At 40.6% G+C, this 19,951-nt stretch overlaps 1 pseudogene; it reads right to left on the bottom strand.

The window, feature by feature from the left end:
• Positions 1 to 16,236: 16,236 nt before the first annotated feature.
• On the bottom strand, positions 16,237 to 17,195 carry LOC118836331 (annotated as a pseudogene).
• Positions 17,196 to 19,951: the final 2,756 nt, after the last annotated feature.

Below are 19,951 nucleotides of genomic sequence, written 5' to 3' on the forward strand. Positions count from 1 at the left end.
TGTGGTAGGGAATCCGGAGCTGGGGAGCCCAGGCCGGGAGTCATGGGCGGAACCCAGGGAAGCGGAGAGGCACCCGCTCCTTCCCCTAGCCCTCTCCCCCTCCAGGCACCAGAACGAACGATTCTCCCAAAACGAAGAGGCCTTAACCACACTGACTCCCTTTTCACCGACTGGGGAAACTGAGCCAGTGACAAGGACTTATTTGCTCCAGGCCACTCATGGAAGGTGGGGGAGGGATTCTCTGGGCCCTAGGAGTCTTTCCACCCAGCCCCCCCTAGCCCCCCGCCCCCGGCCATTCTCCCCCCTTCTCTGCCCCACCCCTGCTTTTACCTTCCTATGGTCTGCTTCCCCGCCCACTCCCATACTGGCTTTTGCTTTCTGTCCTTCATTCCTCCAGACTTCCTTCTCCCCCTCAACCCCCACACCAGGCCAGGGGGACCAGACACACCCAGAAAGTCCGGATCCTTCCCTTCTCCTAGAGCGCTTCTGGTTGGCAGTTTCCGGCAGCCAAAGGGTTAAGCGGCTAACGGCTGGTCACTGACACCCCACAGCACGTGCCCCCGGACCTTGCGTGATCCTCCTCACTGTTATCTCTAAGTTCCAGCCCTTCAGAGGAAGGAGGTCCCATAAGCCTCTCTGTCCCAGCCAGTTAAATCTTTTTGGGGTTTTTTGGATGGTCACATTGAACTTTCTCATACTTCATACATGGTTATAACTGGAGTATATTTTGCCTCACCAGTATCTATTTTTAATGACATTCCCTTTATTTTTTTTTTCACTTATCAAGCTGAGCCTGGAGTCAGGAAGACACGAGTTCAAATCCAACCTCAGACGCTTACTAGTTGTGTGACCTGGGCAGATAGAGTATCTAAAACATCTTGGAGAATGATGGTAATCCAAGTACAGACAAAAGAGAAAGTTGGGTCCCTGAAATCAAGGAGCTTACCTTCTACTCCCAACTAAAATCCACCCTTTACTGTGTTAAGTGCTTTACAAACAGTATATCTTTTGATATCCTAGAGCTATACTCTGGTATACGAAAAGAATGGGCAGATGGGCTATCGAAAAGATATCTGAAAACACTGGGAATGCAAAGACAGGCCCAGCCCTCAAGGAGCTGACAGTCTAAGTCTCTATTAAAATCCACTCTTTGCTGGAAGCTTTCCCAACCCCTCTTCATTCCAGTGCCTTTCCTGTGCTGCTTATTTCTTATTGATCCTATACATAGCTTGCTTGGGATATGTTTATTTGCGTGTTATCTCTCCCATTGGATTGTAAGTTCCTGGAGGGCAGGGACTGTCTTTTGCCTTTTTTTTTGTTGCCAGCATTTAGCACAGTGCCTGGTACATAGTAGGCACTTAAATAAATGTTTAATAATTGACTGACTAGTTGAAGAGAATACACAAATGGGAGCTGGAAAGGGTTAGAGGGAAGAAGAAGGCTCCTGGCATCTAAGTACAGAAAGTCAGAAGCTGAACCAGGAAAGAAGCGAAAGTTGGCCCCAGGGGGAATTCCTCAGTGGGAAAGGAGGGCCAACACTGAGGGATGTTCCAGGATGAGGAGGTTCCAGATGCTAATGGAAGTTTCAGGGTGAGAGGACATCTGAGGCACAGTGTTGAAATCTGGACAAAAAGATGGGAGAAATACCGTGGGACTGGAGAAGGCAAATGGTTCATACATAGTGTTAATCTGAAAGTTTGCTTAAAAGAGGCAAACAAGCTAGGTGATAGAAAAATTCATATTACTTATTTATTTATTCCCTTTAAACTTAGCGGACACATGCATGCATGGAGTCAGACCTAAAATCTGACTAACGAACAAAGAGATGAGAAAGCTGAAATACATTTTTGTTAGTCCCAACACAGCAGCTTGCATTACATCACTTTTATGACCCCCATGTATGTTAAACATGATACAAGACAAAGATTTTCCCTAATGGAATAGATTGTAAATACAATAAGTCAGGATAGTTGACAAAGTGTCAATTGAAATTACAACCCAGGATCTCTGTGTTTAATTTGCCATTAACATTCCATAACATAGTATATGCCCATGAAATATTAAAATAAGGAAAAGTCACATAACTCAAGATAATTCCTCCAGGCTAAAGGTCTCATCCTTAATGGCCATGGACAGAAAAAAGGAATGCTCCATCTGGGTTTGTTGACATAAGATAGAGGCATCTCTGAGCTTACTCAGAGAACAAAGAGACTGCTAGGATCAGGCTTTTCTTCTGGTTAATCAGTTTAGATTCTGAGTCTTATTGAAATTACAAATTTGATATGAAATGGTATAAAATGTTCCACAATGGTTATAACTGGAATATATTTTGCCTCACCAGTATCTATTTTTATGATGTTCTCTCTCTTTATTTTTTTTCAATTATCAAGCTCAGCCTGGAGTCAGGAAGACCTGAGTTCAAATCCAAGCTCAGACACTTACTAGCTGTGTAACCTGGGCAGATAGAATATCTAAAAGATCTTGGAGAATGATCCAATTTTCAAAAATAAAAGAGAATAGATCCTTCCAACCATGGGTCAGTGAGTTTGACTATGATGCTTGACAAACTGTACAACATGTTTTTCAAGGGATGATTAGTGAGCACTGAGGAAAAAGAAGTAGCTATCACAAAGAAGCCACATGGCTTTATCAAGCCTAGATGATGCCAGATTTACTTTCTTTTCCCTTTCCTTTTTCCTTTCCCATTCCCTTTCTCTTTTCCATTTCCTTTTCCTTTCCTTCCCTTTTTCCTCTTCCTCTGTCCACTTAGGGTAGCATACCCTTTGGGTTCTGCCTAAAGGAATGTAAATTTTGATCAATGAAGCCTTGAAGGATATCTTGGGGTTCATGGGCTAGATTTCTTTCTTAAGGACCATGTCTTAAACCCAATTCACTCTGGCTCTCATTGACTGGCCAACAATTGGTCCCAACCCAAGCCCACTTAGTGGTCATTGCTTGGGCCCTGATGGCTCAGAGTGAATGTAAATAAACAATTGTTTCTGTTTTGGCCAGAAACTCAGAGCATCTTCCCCTCCCAGACTGTTTTTCCCCTCCCAGGCCTTTCTTTGTCTCATTTCCTACCTAGCCTTGATCACCAATGTGTGGTGCCTCAGTCATACTGAGACCTGGGAAAGACCTTAGCTTAAAAAGTCCAGGGTTGAGGGGCAGAGCCAAAATGTCTGAAAAAAGGACTGAAAACAGGGACTTCCTTGAGCTCTCCCCCGAATCCCTCCAAATCCCTGTAAAAAGTGACTCTAAACAAATTCTAGAGCTACAGAACCCACAGAATGACAGGATGAAACAAGTCTCCAGTCCAAGACATCCTGGATGGTCACTGGGAAGGGTCTATTGCACCATACTGGGAGCGGAGCACAGCGCAGCTTGGGCCACACCAGGACAGACCAGGCCAGAGCAGACTGGGCAGAACAGGCCTCAGGACCCTGAATCACTGGCAGCTGTGGCGGTTTCCAGACTTCTCAACCCACAAATGTCAAAGACAATATAGCAGGTCAGTGGGAAAACTGTTGGACCTGGGTGAGAGAAGACTTGGGGATGGTGGAGGTGGCTGCAGCAGCAGCAGTGGCACCTGTTTCCAGAGCTCCAGGCCCACAGACAGTGGTTGGGGGAATCAAGTGGCTGATTAGAGCAGAAGCACAGGGATCTCTTTGCTGGTCCTGAGGCAGGAGTCTCTTGTTTGCCCTGCTTTGATCTGGGTCACAGTCCTGGTTGGTGGTCCTGGGGGGAGCAGGAGCACTGGTGTGGCAGAACTTGTGGTGGCTGTGGAGAGGGAGTCCTCTTGGCAGTTCCAAAGCAGAAAGGAATGCTTGAGATCACTCACAGACGAGAGCACAGGCCAGGAGAAGAGTAAACACCTCTAATTGGATCATAATACCTCAGAAGAACTAAAAATTTACAGGTGCCTAGATGTAGCTCTGAAAATAGCAGCACAAAACCCCTGAATCTTGGGACAGAACACTCTCCACTCTGGAAGCTGTCATACCCTGACAAAGAGCTCAAAGTCAAGTAATTGGCTGGGAAAATGAACAGACAGTGTAAAAGGACTCAAACTATAGAATCTTATTTTGGTGACAAAGAAGATCAAAACATATAGTCAGAGGAAGTCAATAAAGTCAAAGATCTTACATCAAAAGCCTCCAATAAAAATATGAATTGGTCTCAGGTCATGGAAGAGCTCAAAAAGGATTTAGAAAATGAAGCAAGAGAAGTAGAGGAAAAATTAGGAAGAGAAATGAGAGTGATGGATGAAAATCATCAAAAATGAGTCAATGGCTTGCTAGAGGAGACTCCAAAAAATACTGAAGAAAATAACACCTTAAAGAACAGACTAACACAAATGGCAAAAGATCTCCAAAAAGTCAATGAGGAGAAGAATGCCTTAAAAAGCAGAATTAGCCAAATGGAAAAGGAGGTCCAAAAGATCATTGAAGAAAATAATGCCTTAAAAATTAGATTGGAGCAAGTGGAAGCTAGTGACTTAATGAGAAATCAAGAAATTATAAAACAGAACCAAAAGAATGAAAAAAAAAGGAAGACAATGTGAAATATCTCATTGGAAACACCACTGAGCTGGAGAATTGATCTGGGAGAGATAGTTTAAGAATTACTGGACTACCTGAAAGCCATGATCAAAAAGAAGAGCCTAGACATCATCTTTCAAGAAATTATCAAGGAAAACTGCCCTGATATTCTACAACCAGAGGGGAAAATAGAAATTGAAAGAATCTACTGATTGCCTCTTGAAAAATATCCCAAAAGGAAAACTCCTAGGAATATTGTTGCCAAATTCCAGCATTCCCAGGTAAGGGGAAAATATTGTAAGCAACTAGAAAGAAACAATTTGAGTATTGTGGAAATACAATCAGGAAAACACAAGATCTAGCAGATTCTACATTAAAGGATCGAAGGGCTTGGAATATGATATTCTGAAGGTCAAGGGAGCTGAGATTAAAACCAAGAATCACCTACCCAGAAAAACTGAGTATAGTACTTCAGAGCAAAAAATGGATTTTCAATGAAATAGAGGAATTTCAAACATTTTTGATGAAAAGACCAGAGCTGAATAAAAAATTTGACTTTCAAATACAAGAATCAAGAGAAGCATAAAAAGGTAAACAGGAAAGAGAAATCACAAGTGACTGACTAAAGTTGAACTGTTTACATTCCTATGTAGAAAGATGTAGTTGGAGAGAATATATATGTAGAAATAGGGCACAGGGTAAGTTGAATATGAAGGGATGATATCTAAAAAATAAAATTTAGAGGTGAGAGAAGAATATATTGAGAGAAGGCAAAAGGGAGAGAGAATGGGGTAAATTATCTCACATAAAAGTGGCAAGAAAAAGCTGTTATAATGGAAGGGAAGAGGGGGTAGGTGAAAGGGAATGAGTGAACCTCACTCTCATCAGATTTGGCTTAAGGAGGGAATAACATACACACTCAATTGGGTATCTTACCCTACAGGAAAGTAGTAGGGAAGGGGATAAGAGGGGGGATGATAGAAAAGAGGGCAGATTGGGGGAGGGGGTAATCAAAAGCAAACATTTTTGAAAAGGGACAGTGTCAAAGGAGAAAACTAAATAAAGGGGGATGGGATAGGATGGAGGAAAATATAGTTAGTCTTTCACAACATGAATATTTAATGGAAGTATTTTGCATAACGATACATGTATAACCTATATTGAATTGTTTGCCTTCTCAATGAGAGTGGGTGGGGAGGGAAGAAGGGAGAGAATTTGGAACTCAAAATTCTAAAAACAAATATTCAAAAATTGTTTTTACATGAAACTGGGAAATAAAATACACAGGTAATGGGGTATAGAAATCTATCTGACCCTACAAGACAGTAAGGGGGAAGGGGATGGGGGTGGGAGTGGGGTGATAGAAGGGAGGGCAGATTGGGAAAAAGAGCAATCAGAATATATGACATCTTGGGTTGGGGCAGGGAGGATAGAGATGGGGAGAAAATTTGTAACTCAAAATCTTGTGGAAACGAATGTTGAAAACTAAAATTTTTTAAAAATCTGAAAAAAAGGCCAATGTTTTCCACTTCATCCTGGCCCATCTCCAGTCATCCTGATCGATATCTTGCCACTGGACCTAGATGACTACAGAGGAGACAATGAGGCTGGTGACTTTGCACAGCCCTCACTCATTTAAATCCAATTCACTTGCTGGCATCAACTTCCTCGTGCCATGGTTCTCTTTGAGAATGAAGGCCAAACAACAACAACCCCAATTGCCTCACAAAAAATAAATCAAAATAAAGATTTTGAGCTGGCATCTTCCCAGAAAAGGACAGACAGGTATGGTGGCAGCACTTCCAAGGGTTCTTGCACCCTGAAGATATGACAAAAAAATCCTGAACAAACCAAGGACCAGTTGCTTTGTGGAGCTGGCAGTGATGGGACTGATAGTGGCTTTGGGAGCAGCTGCTTTATGGGTGGTGAAGAGTGCCCTTGAGTGAACCCCTAAATTTCAACTATAGCTATTTCCCTGACAACTGGGGAGGAGGCCCCTGCTATTTTTTTCTATTTTCTTTTTTTTTCAACAGTTTTTTATTTTGCCAGAACACAAATACAAAATAGAAAAAAGAAACAAAAACATATCATAAACTTAAATATTGAAACTTAAATATAAAGTAAGAAACAAAAAAACCATGTCATGTGCATAGCAGAACATAGGAGAAGATTCAAAACATGTAACAATAAATTTTCATTTCAAGAAAGCCTGTATTGTGTTTTCTTTTGTTCTCTGCTGTGCACTTTTTAACTTTGCTCCTTTTTTCCCCTTCCCCCCACCCCCCAGAAGGCTACAACATAATTTAGATATTTCTTGATATATACATACACTTATGCATATATACATGGGTATATAGACATATACTTTCCCAAACATAAGCTACTCCTGATTTTTGGTTTTTTATGTTTGTACATATCTTTTGTTTCCTATCCTTCCTGCCTCCTCTACTTTATTTCTACCCACTACATTGCCTTCCTATTACTTGCCTTCCCCCCTCTAAGGATCCCTCCCCTATCCCCCCATTCCCATTGATCTAAACTCCCTTTGCCTATTCACTCATTCTCCCCTCTAAAAATCCCTCCCTTGTCCTAATCCCTCCCTTGTCCTTTCCCCATCACTATACCCCTACCGTTTTATTTATTCTAAATTTACAAGACTTTTATACTCTTCTAAATATATATGTATTGTTCCCTCTTAAACCCATTCCCGATGAAAGTAGGTTACCAGAACTACCAGCACTCCTCCCCATCTAAATCCTCTGTATCCTTTCTTCATCTTGCACCTCTTTTGCTAAAATAGTTGCTGTTTTTAGTTGTTTCTAAATGGTTTTACTTTTAAAATTCATATCATAGTCAGGTTTATCCCCTTCTTTCTTATGAGCTCGACAATTATTAATAAGAATGTTAGACATTCATTTTACATTTTATGTTATATAAAAGGTAAGCAATCTGTTCTTATGAACCCCTTATAGTCAGTCTTTGGTGTGTACCTTATGTTTCTCTTGGTTCTTGTATGTCGAATCTTCTATTGAGTGGAGGATTTTTTTTAACAAAGTCTCGAAAGCCTGAGAGTTTGTCAAATGTCCATTTTTTTTCCATTCAATATAATGCTGATAATTTGACAGGTGTGATATTTTTGGCTGGAGCCCCAGGTCTTTTGCTCTTCAATATATTGTGTTCCAAGACCTGCGGTCCTCTAATGTCTCTGCTGCTAGGTCTTGTGTAATTCTAATTGTGGCACCATCATATTTAAATTGTTTTAATCTTGATGCTTTTAATATTTTATCCTTGAGCCGCAGGTTTCAGAATTTGACTATGATATTCCTATGAGTTTTCCTCACAGAATCTCTTTTTAAGTGCTGTGCGATGGGTTTTTTCTATTTCTACTTCCCTGCCTTGTTCTAATGCTTCAGGACAATTTTCTTTAATTATTTCTTGTATTATTGTATCAAGATTCTTTTTTTGATCATGACTTTCATTTACTCCAATTATTTTTATATTTTCTCTTCTTGATCTATTCTCCAAATCTGTTGTTTTTCTTATAAGATGTTTCACTTTCTCTTCTATTTTTCATTATTCATGTTTTGTTTAATTATTTCTTGATCTCTTATAATTTCACTGGCTTCACTTTGCCCAATTCTACTTTTCAAGGTGTCATTTTCCTCCTTGAGATTCTGGATCTCCTTTTCTAATTGGTTGATTTTCCTTTCATAACCTTCTTGTTTTTCTTGGATTACTTTTTTTTTTTAGTTTTTCCTCCATCTCTGTCATTTGATTTTTAAAGTCTTTTTTAAGATCTTTTATAAATTCTTTTTGGGCAAGTGACCATTTGACATTGCTTTTTGGGAGTTTCTTTATTTCAATATCCTCTTCTGAAGATGAACCCTGGTCATCTCTATTCCCATAATAGGTTTCTATGGTTGGATTCTTTCTCTTTTGCCTATGCTTTTTTTTTTGTAGTAATAACTTGATTTTTGTAATCACCTCTAGCCCTGGGGTATAGGAACTGGTGCCTCTTGCCCCAGATCTTTAGTTCTCTCCCCTAGCCTGGAACCAAAGCCAAAACTCCAACCTTCTGTAAGTGCCCACATCCAGGGGCTTTCTGCCCCACTGCTTCTGCACTCACTGGATGTGTGCTGGTTCCTTCTCGCCCCCACCAGTCGTAGCAACACAGTTGAGTCTGGTGTTCCTCATCAGCAGAGGTTCCCGCAGTCTTCCTGGGCTCAAATGCACCACTCCCCTCACTATCCTGGGGTGAAAAGTTCCAGTGGCTGGGGCAGAGGCAGCCTCTCAGACCGACTAACCCTGGGTCTTCCTGCTAGTTGTTTAAATGGCGTCCCAGCTTGTTGTTAAAACAGAACCTAGCCTGGAGGTCTTTACTCCTAGCAGGGTCTGAACCTAGTCCTGGGGTTTTTGTTCAGATCTTCTCAAAATGTCCAAGGAATACCCTGGTTGTGCCCCTATTTTTCTTTGTCTCCACCCACACTTTGTTTGCCTTAAGGTACTATTTTAACTCTTTTGTGGGGGGAAATCTTGAGAGCTTGGAATTTTCTGACCTACTCCACCATCTTCCCAGAATCCTCTCCTGGCCCTTGCTATTTTAAATTAAGCTTTTCACCTTTCCATGGGAAGATTGAGAGGAAGTCAATATTCCTTTATTAAAAGGGTTTATGTTGAGGGTTTTCTATCCCCACCACCCTACTCTGTCCATGATTTGTCTTTGCTTCAGGGGCTAATGGAAGGGTCCCCCAAACACCAAGGGCTTTTTAGGCCATGGTAGTAAACTTCTTTATCAATTTGGTAAAAAAAAAAAAAGTGGGTCTGACTATGAACTCAAGAGAATGCTTACCTTATCAGTCAAGAGCAGACTGAGGACCCCTAGCTAAGAGTAATGGACAGAAGCTATAGAGAGGCATATTTAGGCTCCGCGTAAGTAATCTACTTTTGGCCCCACCACAGGGGACATTGACTGTGGAGACTTAGAGGGAAGTGACTCCATGACTAGGTCAAGAGGGTTTAATCAGTACCCTAAATTCCATGGATATGTCCTTTCCTGGGGATTTGAAATGACTTCTAAGAAAAAAAGCAGTTGAGAAGAATGAGGATATCATTGCAAGCATGAACCAATAGGAGCACCAGGCATACAAAACAAAGCAAAAACAATCCCTGCCCTCAAGGAACTCACAGTCTCATGAATAAACTGAGCCTGGTCTTAACATAAAGTCCAAAGTCATGAAGTAGGCTGGAAGAATGAGCTAGCAAAAAAAAAAATCCCCACCATAAACAACTATTATGGTATAGGAATACTGTCAAATACTCCAAAATATCTATAAGAAAAAGCCTCAAAGGAAAACACAGATCAGCCACAAATTTATCTAGATTTCCTGGAAGACATAAAGCAAGAGTTTTATTTTTTAAAAGAATATGAAATTATTTTACAAATGAAAATTTTTTAAAGTAATGAGAGCTATGAAACAAAGAATTGTAAAGGGAATTAACAGCTTGGCACAAGAGGCACAAAAACTTTCCCAAGCAACAAACTCCCTGCATATTTGAATGAATCAAATGGAAGCTAATGACTCTGTGAGACAACAAGAAATATTTAAACAAAGTTAAAAGCCTGAAAAATGGATGAAAATGTAAGGTATCTCAAAGCAAAAACAACTGGCCTGGAAAACTCATGGGGAAGAAAAAATTTACCAATCATGGCTTGCCTGAATGTTTTTACTGAACAAAAGAGCCAAGCCATCATATTTCAAAAAAATTTTTTTAAAAACCCAGCCCAGATCTCTTAGAACCAGGGGGCAAAAGAGAAATAGAAATAACCCATTGGTCACTTTCTAAAAGGAACACCAAAATTAAAACTACCAGGAACATTTTGGCCAAAATATTGAGCACAGAAAAAGATTCTGCAAGCATCTGGAAAGAATTTGGGTACTGAAGAGCTACTGTCAGGATCACACACGATTTAGCATCCACCACTTTGAATGAATGGAAAACTTGAAATATAATATTCCAGAAGGCAAAGGATATAGGCTTACAACTAAGAATAACTCAACCAACAAATTAAGTATAATTCTAAGTGGGGAAAAAAATGGATCTTTAATGAAATGGAAGACATCCAAACATCCTTGATGAAAAGATAAGTGCTACATAAAAACTTTAAAGTTAAAACACAGGAATTAAGAGAAAAATAAAAAGGTAAACGCTAATGAACAGTTCTAAGGGACCTAAACAAGGATAAACTTCCTATATTCTAATAAGAAGAAATGATACGCGTTTCTCTTTTAAACCCTATGATCATTATAGGACATAGAAGTCTAATTAGGCCAAAGGATTGGAAGTTGTTCTGTTATGTCTTGATTATCTTAAAAGAAGAATGGAAAGGGAAGAAAAAGAGAAAATAATCTCATAAAATAGGGGTGCACAAGTAGACATCTATTTAAAAAAACCAAGGAGGAAGGTGTAAGAAATGGGAGGAGGAGTTTTGTTTCCACAGAACTAAAGGTGTGCTTCCCTGCCCTTCCCCACCCCAGCTTTAGCAGAGACCAGGCCTCAAGGTCGGTCAGGTGAGAGGTCAGAGGCTTGCACGCATGTGCATACTTTTTGAGAAGGCAGTCTAGGGAATTAGAGAGGCCAAACCCACTTGAACCTGTTCAAGCTTATCTAGGGTCTGGTCTTGGTCAAGAATCCAGGCCTACTGATTTGCATAATTTGCATATGTTAAAGAGGGAAAGTAGGGGAAGTAAAAGAATATAGTTTAATCCTAAACTAAGACAAGGAAAATCTAATTAACTTCACTTTTGCTTCTGTATCCTTATTATCCTATTTATATAAACTGTATAACCCAGGAAAACTATGTAAAAAAACAAAGACTGTAAACTAACCATGACTCTAGCAGGAGTGGAGGGAATGGTTACCCCTGCTCCTGCAGCTGTATCAGTGTGAGTGTTCCCGTGAGCACTGCACCTGCTCTCTCGGGAAGCGTAATAAAGTTCCTTCCTCTGCCCACTCTGGTCTTGAGTTCTTTGGGTGAGAATGGGCAAATCACATGGATTTTCCTAAGGTCAAGTGAAGGGAAGCAACAGGCAGCGGAAGCTCACTGGGCTTACTGCTGGATCTTGTCTTGGGGTGTCCTGTGGTCCCCACAGATTAAGGGATGGCTACCACTTGGTCTTCCTCTGGGAGTCCGGTGGTCTGTACAGCCTTCCCTAAGGATTATCATAGGTTTCTTCCTCAGGACTTTGGCCCTGCCTAGGAAGTCCAGTGATCCCCAAAACCACAAATCTCACAAAGAGATAGGGGAATTAAGCAATACTTGAACTTCACTCTCTCTAAATTGGTCATAGGAGGAAAGAATACACAGAGAGATTTAGGTACAGAATTACATTTCACTTACCAGGGTGTATCAGTAATTAAGGTGGGACTTTCTTTTACTGTTTTCTCTTTTAGCACTTATTTAATCAAGTGCCCTTGAAGAGCCTAGCCTTTGTTTCTTTGATTGGATCAGGTGTTGTTGATGGCCTGGTTTGCATGGGTTTGAGTCACATGTTTGTGACACTTTTAGGTCACATGGGTTTGAGTCACATGTTGTGACACCCTTTGACCCTGAACAGGATATATAAATCCAGAGTTTGGTGTTTTTCCTTGGGGCTCTCACTCACTGGAAGAGTGGCACATGAGTCTGGGCAAGCCATTGTAACTGCCCACCCTCCCTCTCCCTTTCCTAACCCAGATGTTGGTTTGTATTTGGTTTGTTTATAATGTATGCTTGTAATTTGTTTGTATTTGCTCTGAAGTTCAGGTTGCTGGCTTTTCCTCCTGAACTAAGTGAATGATATTTTTATGTTTAATTAAAATGAGATTGTTAACCGCTTAAAGTTACTCTCCTTAGAAAAGCAGATCAAAGAAACTGTGCTGGCAGCTCTTGTTGCTGGTCTTGTTGGGTCTTATACCCCACAACAGTTGCTAGCCGAATTGTTGCTACGCAGGGAAATAGGAGGGAAAGAAGAAAAGACAGAAGACAGAATTAGATAGAAGGTAGATTGAGGGAGGGATTGGTCACAAGCAAAACAAACTCTAAATAAGGATATACAAAAATATTTAAAACTTTTGCAGTGGCAAAGAATTGGAAACTAAGGGGGCCCAACAATTGTGAAATGGCTAAATAAGTTATGGCACATGAATGGAATAGAATACTATTGTGCTGCAAGAAATGATGGAGGGGGCTGATACTATAAGCAATTTAGGAGAGCAAGGAATAGTTTACTTGTCAGATTTATGGGAAAGGAAAGAATTCATGACCCAACAAGAGACAGAGAGCACTGCAAAACGCAAAATGGATAATTTTGATTATGTTAAATTGAAAAGTTTTTATATAAACAAAGCCAATGCAACAAAGATTAGGAGGGAAGCAGAAAATTGGGAGAAAATCTTTACAACCAGTGTCTCTGATAAAGGCCTCGTATCTAAAATATACAGGAAACTGAGCCAAATTTATAGGAATATAAGTCATTCCTCAATTGAGAAATGGTCAAAGGATATGAACAGGCAGTTTTCAGAGGAAGAAATTAAAGATATCTATAGGCATATGGAAAAATGCACTAAATCACTATTGATTAGAGAAATGCAAATCAAAACAACCCTAAGGTACCACATCTCTCCTGTCAGATTGGCTAACATGACAAAACAAGAAAATGATAAATGCTGGAGAGGGTGTGGGAAAATTGGAACATTAATACATTGTTGGTGGAGTTGTGAACAGATCCAGCCATTCTGGAGAGCAATTTGGAACTATGCCCAAAGGCTTACAAAAATGTGCATACCCTTTGACTCAGCAATATCACTTCCACCAAAGAGATCACATAAGTGGGAAAGGGATCTGTATGTAGAAAAATATTTATATCAGCTCTTTTTGTGGTAGCAAATAATTGGAAATCAAGGGGATACCCATTAATGGGGAATGGCTAAACAAGTTGTAGTATATGAATGTAATGGACTATTATTGTGCTATAAGAAATGGGGAAGATATGGACTTCATAATGACCTGGAAAGACCTACATGATATGATGCTGAGTGAAGGGAGCAGAACCAGGAGAACATTGTACACAAACACAGTCATATTGCTTCTGTGATGACTAACTTTGGTAGACTTGGCTCTTCTCAGCAATACAAGGCTCAGAGACAGCTCCAAAGGACTCATGATGGAGAGAGCTGTCTACATCCAGAGAAAGAACTACAGAGTCTGAATGCAGATTGAGGCAAACTATTAGCTCTCTTTTTTTTTTCTTCTCTTCCTTTTTTGTTTTGTTTCTTCTTTCTCATGATTCATTCCATTGGTCATAATTCTTCTTTACAACTTGGCTATTGTGTAAGTAAGTTTAGTGTAAAGGTATACGTAGAACAAATATCAGATTGCATCCTGTCTTGGGTGGGGGGAGGGGGAAGGGAAGGGAGGGAAAGAAAATTTGGAACTCAAAAACTGAGTGTTGCAAACTAAAAAGAAAAAAATCTAAAAGAAAAAAAAGAAATGATTGAGGGGATGGTTTCAGAGAAACCAGAGAAGACTTTGATGAACTGATGCAGAGTGAAATGAGCAGAATGAGAACAATTCACTATTTGTGTTTATTGTGGAACTGATATTTGGTGGGAAAGAGGTCAAGCCTTGACTATAGAACTTGAGGTTTCATTTCTCCCACTCCAATGAGAAACAGATTAGAAATTCGATGAACCTTATCACATCCTCTAAACTAATAATGTTTAAAGGAGCAGATAGTTATAATGCTAGCCTAGTACTCCTTCTCTCTGCTTTCTCTAGATGTGGGTTCTCTACACACAGACCCCTCTACAGATATAAACTATTCAGTTTTTAAATTCCTTTACAACCTTGCCCAAACTATCTCACCTCATTGAACATTGCTCACCCTTCTACACTTTGACCAGTCAATCAGTTTAGTCAAGAACTCTGAACTTAGTCAAGAACTAAGCCAAGAATTTAGCCAAAAACTAAGAACTCTGAAAAGGACTTTGATTCTGCTATATCCCATTTCTAGAGGAAGACCCTGCTGACCAATCACCAAAGAGAACCATGAACAAAAGTCTAGCTCTTACCTAGACACCTCTGGATTTGTGCTCTGACTGAACCCTGTGCCTGGAGCACCCTGGACCACCCTAAACCAGCCTAGGTATATCCTGGGATTGCTGACCTGCAACAATGTCCATTCCATCCATTCCAAGGACACCCTTCCCCCAAATTGTCCTTTCGTTCTCCCTCTTGTGACTTTAGTCTTTAAATACTGCTCTGTAATCCTATACCAATGGGAACTTGGACTTTGGTATTTACAGTGCCCCAATGTGCACATTCCTGGTCCTGTCCATCTTAAAGATGAATTTATGTTGTGTTATTCATTTTTAGCTCCCGACTCCTCTGGTTTTCCTTATACTAAGTCTGGGGTGACAGAACATACAAGATATATTCAGAGTTGGGTAAAATCAGGGGGAAGGCACCAGCCCTAGGGCAAGGGGTGGGGTTGCAGAAGGTATAATTTGAGTTGAGTCTAGAGGGAAGCTAGGTGGAGATGAGGAGGCAAAACATACTAGTTATAAAAGGCAGTGTTGAAAATGGATTTTGGGAAGAACATAACTGACTCCCTTTGGCCCCATATTTTCTCTTTTGTTGTTTCTGAATGATGCCTCTTTGAGTTTGCTTATTTTATTAATGTAGGTTCTGTAATGACTATACTAAATGTTAAAACCTCCCTTTTCCCCAGGGGAGCAAGACAATGGAGTTACACAACAACCAGCCAATTAGAAGGATTTTTGAGGCTCAGAACTGCTTGGCACACCAGTGATCCTTTGCAAATGAACTCTAGCTGAATTTGGAGATGCCTGTGGCTGCCTAAAACCACAGGACTAGCCTTGACCAGTTCAAGGGCAATCTTGAACAGCAGCTGTAGACTCAAGAACTTGTTCTGGACTTTCTAAACATCCTGCAACCTGGCTCATTGTGTCTACAGATGTCTTCTCACTTAACCCATCACATAAAATTTCTAGAAATTATATTATCTCACCCCTTTTCTACTCCCCTTTGAGCAGCTGACAACTCTCTCTCTCTCTCTCTCTCTCTCTCTCTCTCTCTCTCTCTCTCTCTTTCCTCTCTCTCTCTCCTTCCCCTCTCCTTCTCTCTCTCCCTTTTCCTCTCCCTCTTCCTCCCTTCCTCTCTCCCTGTCTGACTGTGCACATACATCAGGGGGATAAGAGAGAAGCAGAGGAGGAAAGACTCAGTGAAGCAAAGATTATTTGGGGTATGATTGATAAAGGAAGTGTCAGATCAGAGTATGCAAGAAATAAGACAGGTACAGTTTCAAAAGGGTAATAATTTCTGAGGCTATATGTAATTTATGTGTATATGTGTGTGATAGACATAATGGCCCCTCTAGAGACCTCTAGCAAGGCAGGCAGAAAGAAGTAACTTTTTTTGCACTGAATGTGGTGACTTTATTGATGGTATACAACACAGGACTATAGGCTTCTCTCCCCTATTATAGCGGTGCTTTGGGACAAGGACGTGAATGGGACACGGGATCCCCAGTACAGGAATGTAGGTTAGGAATGTAGGCTCCCCAGTGGTGGGAGTGGTGGGAGTGTAGGCTCCCCAGTGGGGTTTTTTTTGGCTGAGGATGAAGTCCATGGCTTTCCACTATACCTTGGAGGCCATGTAGACCATGAGGTCTACTACATGGATGCTATAACCTTACTCATACCAAGAAATGAACTTGACAAAATGGTCATTGAGAGCACCAGCATCAAAGGTAGAAGAGTGGGTGTTGCTGTCAAAGTCACAGGATACAATGTGGTCCTCTGCGTAGCCCAAGATGCCCTTCAAGGGTCCCTCTAATGTTTGCTTCACCACTTCCTTAATATCATCATATTTGGCAGGTTTCTCTAGGTGGCAGGTCAGATCCAGTTACATTGGGAGTAGGAACACAGAAGGCCATGCCTGTGAGCTTCCCATTCAGCTCAGGTATGACCTTGCCTGCAGCCTTAGCAGCACCAGGGATGATGTTTTGGGCAGCACCATGCCCATCACAGCTTACCAGAGGGGTCATCTACTGTCTTCTAGGTAGCAATAATGGCATGGACTATAGTTGTGAGTCCTTCCACAATGCCAAAGTTGTCGTGAATGACTTTGGCAAAGGGGGCCAAGCAGTTGCTAGTGCAGGAGGCATTACTGACAATCTTAAAGGAATATTTCTCATGGTTCACTCCCCTCACAAACATTAGGGCATCAGCAGAAGGGGCAAAGATGACCCACTTGGCTCCACCCTTCAAGTGAACCCCAGTCTTTTCCATGGTGATGTAAATTCCAGTGGACTCTACAACATACTCAGCTCCAGCATCTCCCTATTTAATATTGGTGGGATCCTGCTCCTGGAAGATGGTAATGGCTTTTCCATTGATCACCAGTTCCCCATTCTCAGCCTTGACAGTGCCCTTGAACTTGCCATGGGTAGAATCATATTGAAACATACAAACCATGTAGTTGAGGTCAACGAAGGGGTCATTGATGACCACAATGTCTACTCCACCTGAGGTGAATGCTTTCCTAGTCACCAGGTGCCCAATATAGCCAAATCCATTGACTCCAACCTTAACCATCTTCTTTCAGGGATGCAACTGAAGCAGCAGAACCCGGCACCAAGCCTGGGAGAAAAGCCAAAAGAGAAGTAACTATTAACATTGGGGCACAGTTGTTGGTCTCTTTGTATTTCCTGTGTGTGTAAGAGTCTGTAATTGTACTCACAGAGCTTAGAAGGAAAAACTTTGCTGTTGAAATTATCTTTCTGTGTTTTGTTAGCTAATATATACCTTTGGAAAGGTTCTGTTATCTTCTTCACATTTCTGAACTGTGGCCAAGTTCTTTACACACACACACACACACACACACACACACACCATGGAATGACTGGAGTTTTTGGTTTGTAGTTAGATAAGATGGTCATTTCACTGATTATAGTGAGACAGGTTTAGGGGCTGTGTCAGTGAAAGTTTCAAGGCTTGCACTTTGGAACAGGATTGGCACTTAACTCTTTCCTGGCTCATGAAAAAGAGAAAAGTTTTGCGTGTATCAAGAAAGAACCAAAAAATAGAGTTTGATTGGAACATCTAGTTAGATATTTGTATTAGCAAGGCAATAATCACAATATAGACAATAATTGTAAGTATGCCTGTGTAGTTCTGTATCACGAAATATAAGAGACTCTTCGTATAGAAGGTAGAAGTAAACCATTTATTCAGACATCAAAGAACCAGATCCAAAACTAGTAAGTCTGATCCATCATAGCAGCAAAGAAATCAATACACATTAACAACTCCATCTCAAAAACATTCCTGCCCCGTGCTGGGGCCTTCCCACCAACAAACACATAGCACAACCAGCACAGGTCTGCTCTCTCCCTCAGCTCTGATCACTCTGAGCATTTCCTGTTCTACCCTTCCAGTTCCTCTTGTTTAGCAAGCTCCCCCTACCACATGTGACTTAGGCTTCCTGTGACATAAGCAGGTCACATGGGCCTATTAATGGGTAGGAAAGATCTTCAAATTTACATTACCATTACAATATGTAGGGAATCATACAAGCTAATGTTAAGGACTGATCAATGTAGATGTAACTTTTTGAATTGGTGTGTGCACCTTGAAATTGGAAATCTTACTATAATGTATGAGAATCCTAATTTTATCATAGATCATTTATTTGAATCTTAAGAATTATCTTGCCCCTTGCACATACAAGATGAGTTTATATAAGAAAGCAACTTGAAAATGCCTTATGCTGGGGCAGCTAGGTGGTGCAGTGAGTAGAGCACTAGCCATGGAGTGAGGAGGACCTGAGTTCAAATCCAGCCTCAGATGCTTGACACAGTTACTAGCTGTGTGACCTTGGGCAAGTCACTTAACCCCAATTGCCCTGCCTCCAAAAAAAAAGGAAAAAAGAAGGAGGGAGTGAGGCAAAAGCCTTATATATATATTGGTTCTGTCCATTCAGAGCAGTCCACCTGGGGGCAAGAGGGGGTACAGCAGGGTCAATCTCTTCTACCTTGTATGAGGTGGGGTATCAAAGAGCACAGCCCACAGCAACTCTGAAGGGCGAATGGGGTGGATAGGCAGGGGCACCAAGCTCAGCCCTTTCTCTGGGGCCCTTGTCAATTTCACTTATTTTGTAAACTTGCCACATTCCTGGAAGATTGTCAGCCCCAGGAAAAGAGCTTGTTTGGGTTCTGAAGTTCCTAAAAAATAAAACTGGTTTACTGAGAATTTACCAGTGTGTATATAATATAGATGTGATTTCTAATGATTGATCTTTATATTAAGATGAGTTTAAACTTGAGAAGAGGAAAAAATAAATGAAGTCTCATATATGCATATACATACATACATACATACATACATACGCACATATATATGACTCCTAATAAACTTTTATTGCTTACTGCACTTCCATGACAGTAAAAATAACTACCTAGCCCTAAGCAGTGAATAGTGTAACTTGCCGTTTTGAAGTAAAAAGTTCTTGGCATTGTAATTGATATTGTTTTGAGTTTTGAATTCAGGTATAGTTATCTGATGGGTCATTAAGTCATTAATCCACCATTTCAGAGAAATGCCACAAACTACTCAGAGGGAATGAACTGTTACAGTTAGAGATCTGTATCTAAAAGCTGAGAAGACTATCTTGGCATAGCCAAAGGTAGGATCCTTTTGGCTCAGTTCCTCCATTGTGTTATTTTCCGTTGAACAGGAAAGTTTCCTACCTGGTGATTCCTGAGTCTGGTTATGAGGTGGAATTGTTACTGTATGGCTGCCAACTGTGACTCTTACCTGAAATGTAACAGAGCTAAGGATACTTTTTCCTGGCATACATGTGTTGTCATTCTGTGCCCTTTGGCCAAGGTCTGGAGGACCAATTTGATGCTGTTAGAATCATGTCCCTGCTTTTTCCTTTTATAAAAATTTCTATAATCAGACCAAGTGGTCAGTAGAAGACATAAGTACAATGCAAGTATGTAAGATTTTACTATTTTCAGTCTAAATGTGTACTCATTCCATATCTCAAACAACTTAGTAAATTAGTACTTCCACTTGTCATCTGCCTGCTAATACTTATGTAGTAATGTGTAAGATTAAGTCCCTGGAATAGTTCATTCTTTCTGAATGATATGGGGATAATTAGACAAATATGAAATAAAGATACAAAAACAATGTTAAATCATTATCCCCTAGACTAAGGCTGGAACACATCTGAGCTACTATGATAAAATGCATGCATATAAGATCTGAGCTATTTGGCCTAGAATTGTAGTCCTTTCTGTATCCTAAACAACTTAGTAAATGGGTTTCTGTATGAAACAAGGTCC

Source organism: Trichosurus vulpecula, chromosome 2, assembly GCF_011100635.1.
Source record: "Trichosurus vulpecula isolate mTriVul1 chromosome 2, mTriVul1.pri, whole genome shotgun sequence".
NCBI lineage: Eukaryota > Metazoa > Chordata > Mammalia > Diprotodontia > Phalangeridae > Trichosurus > Trichosurus vulpecula.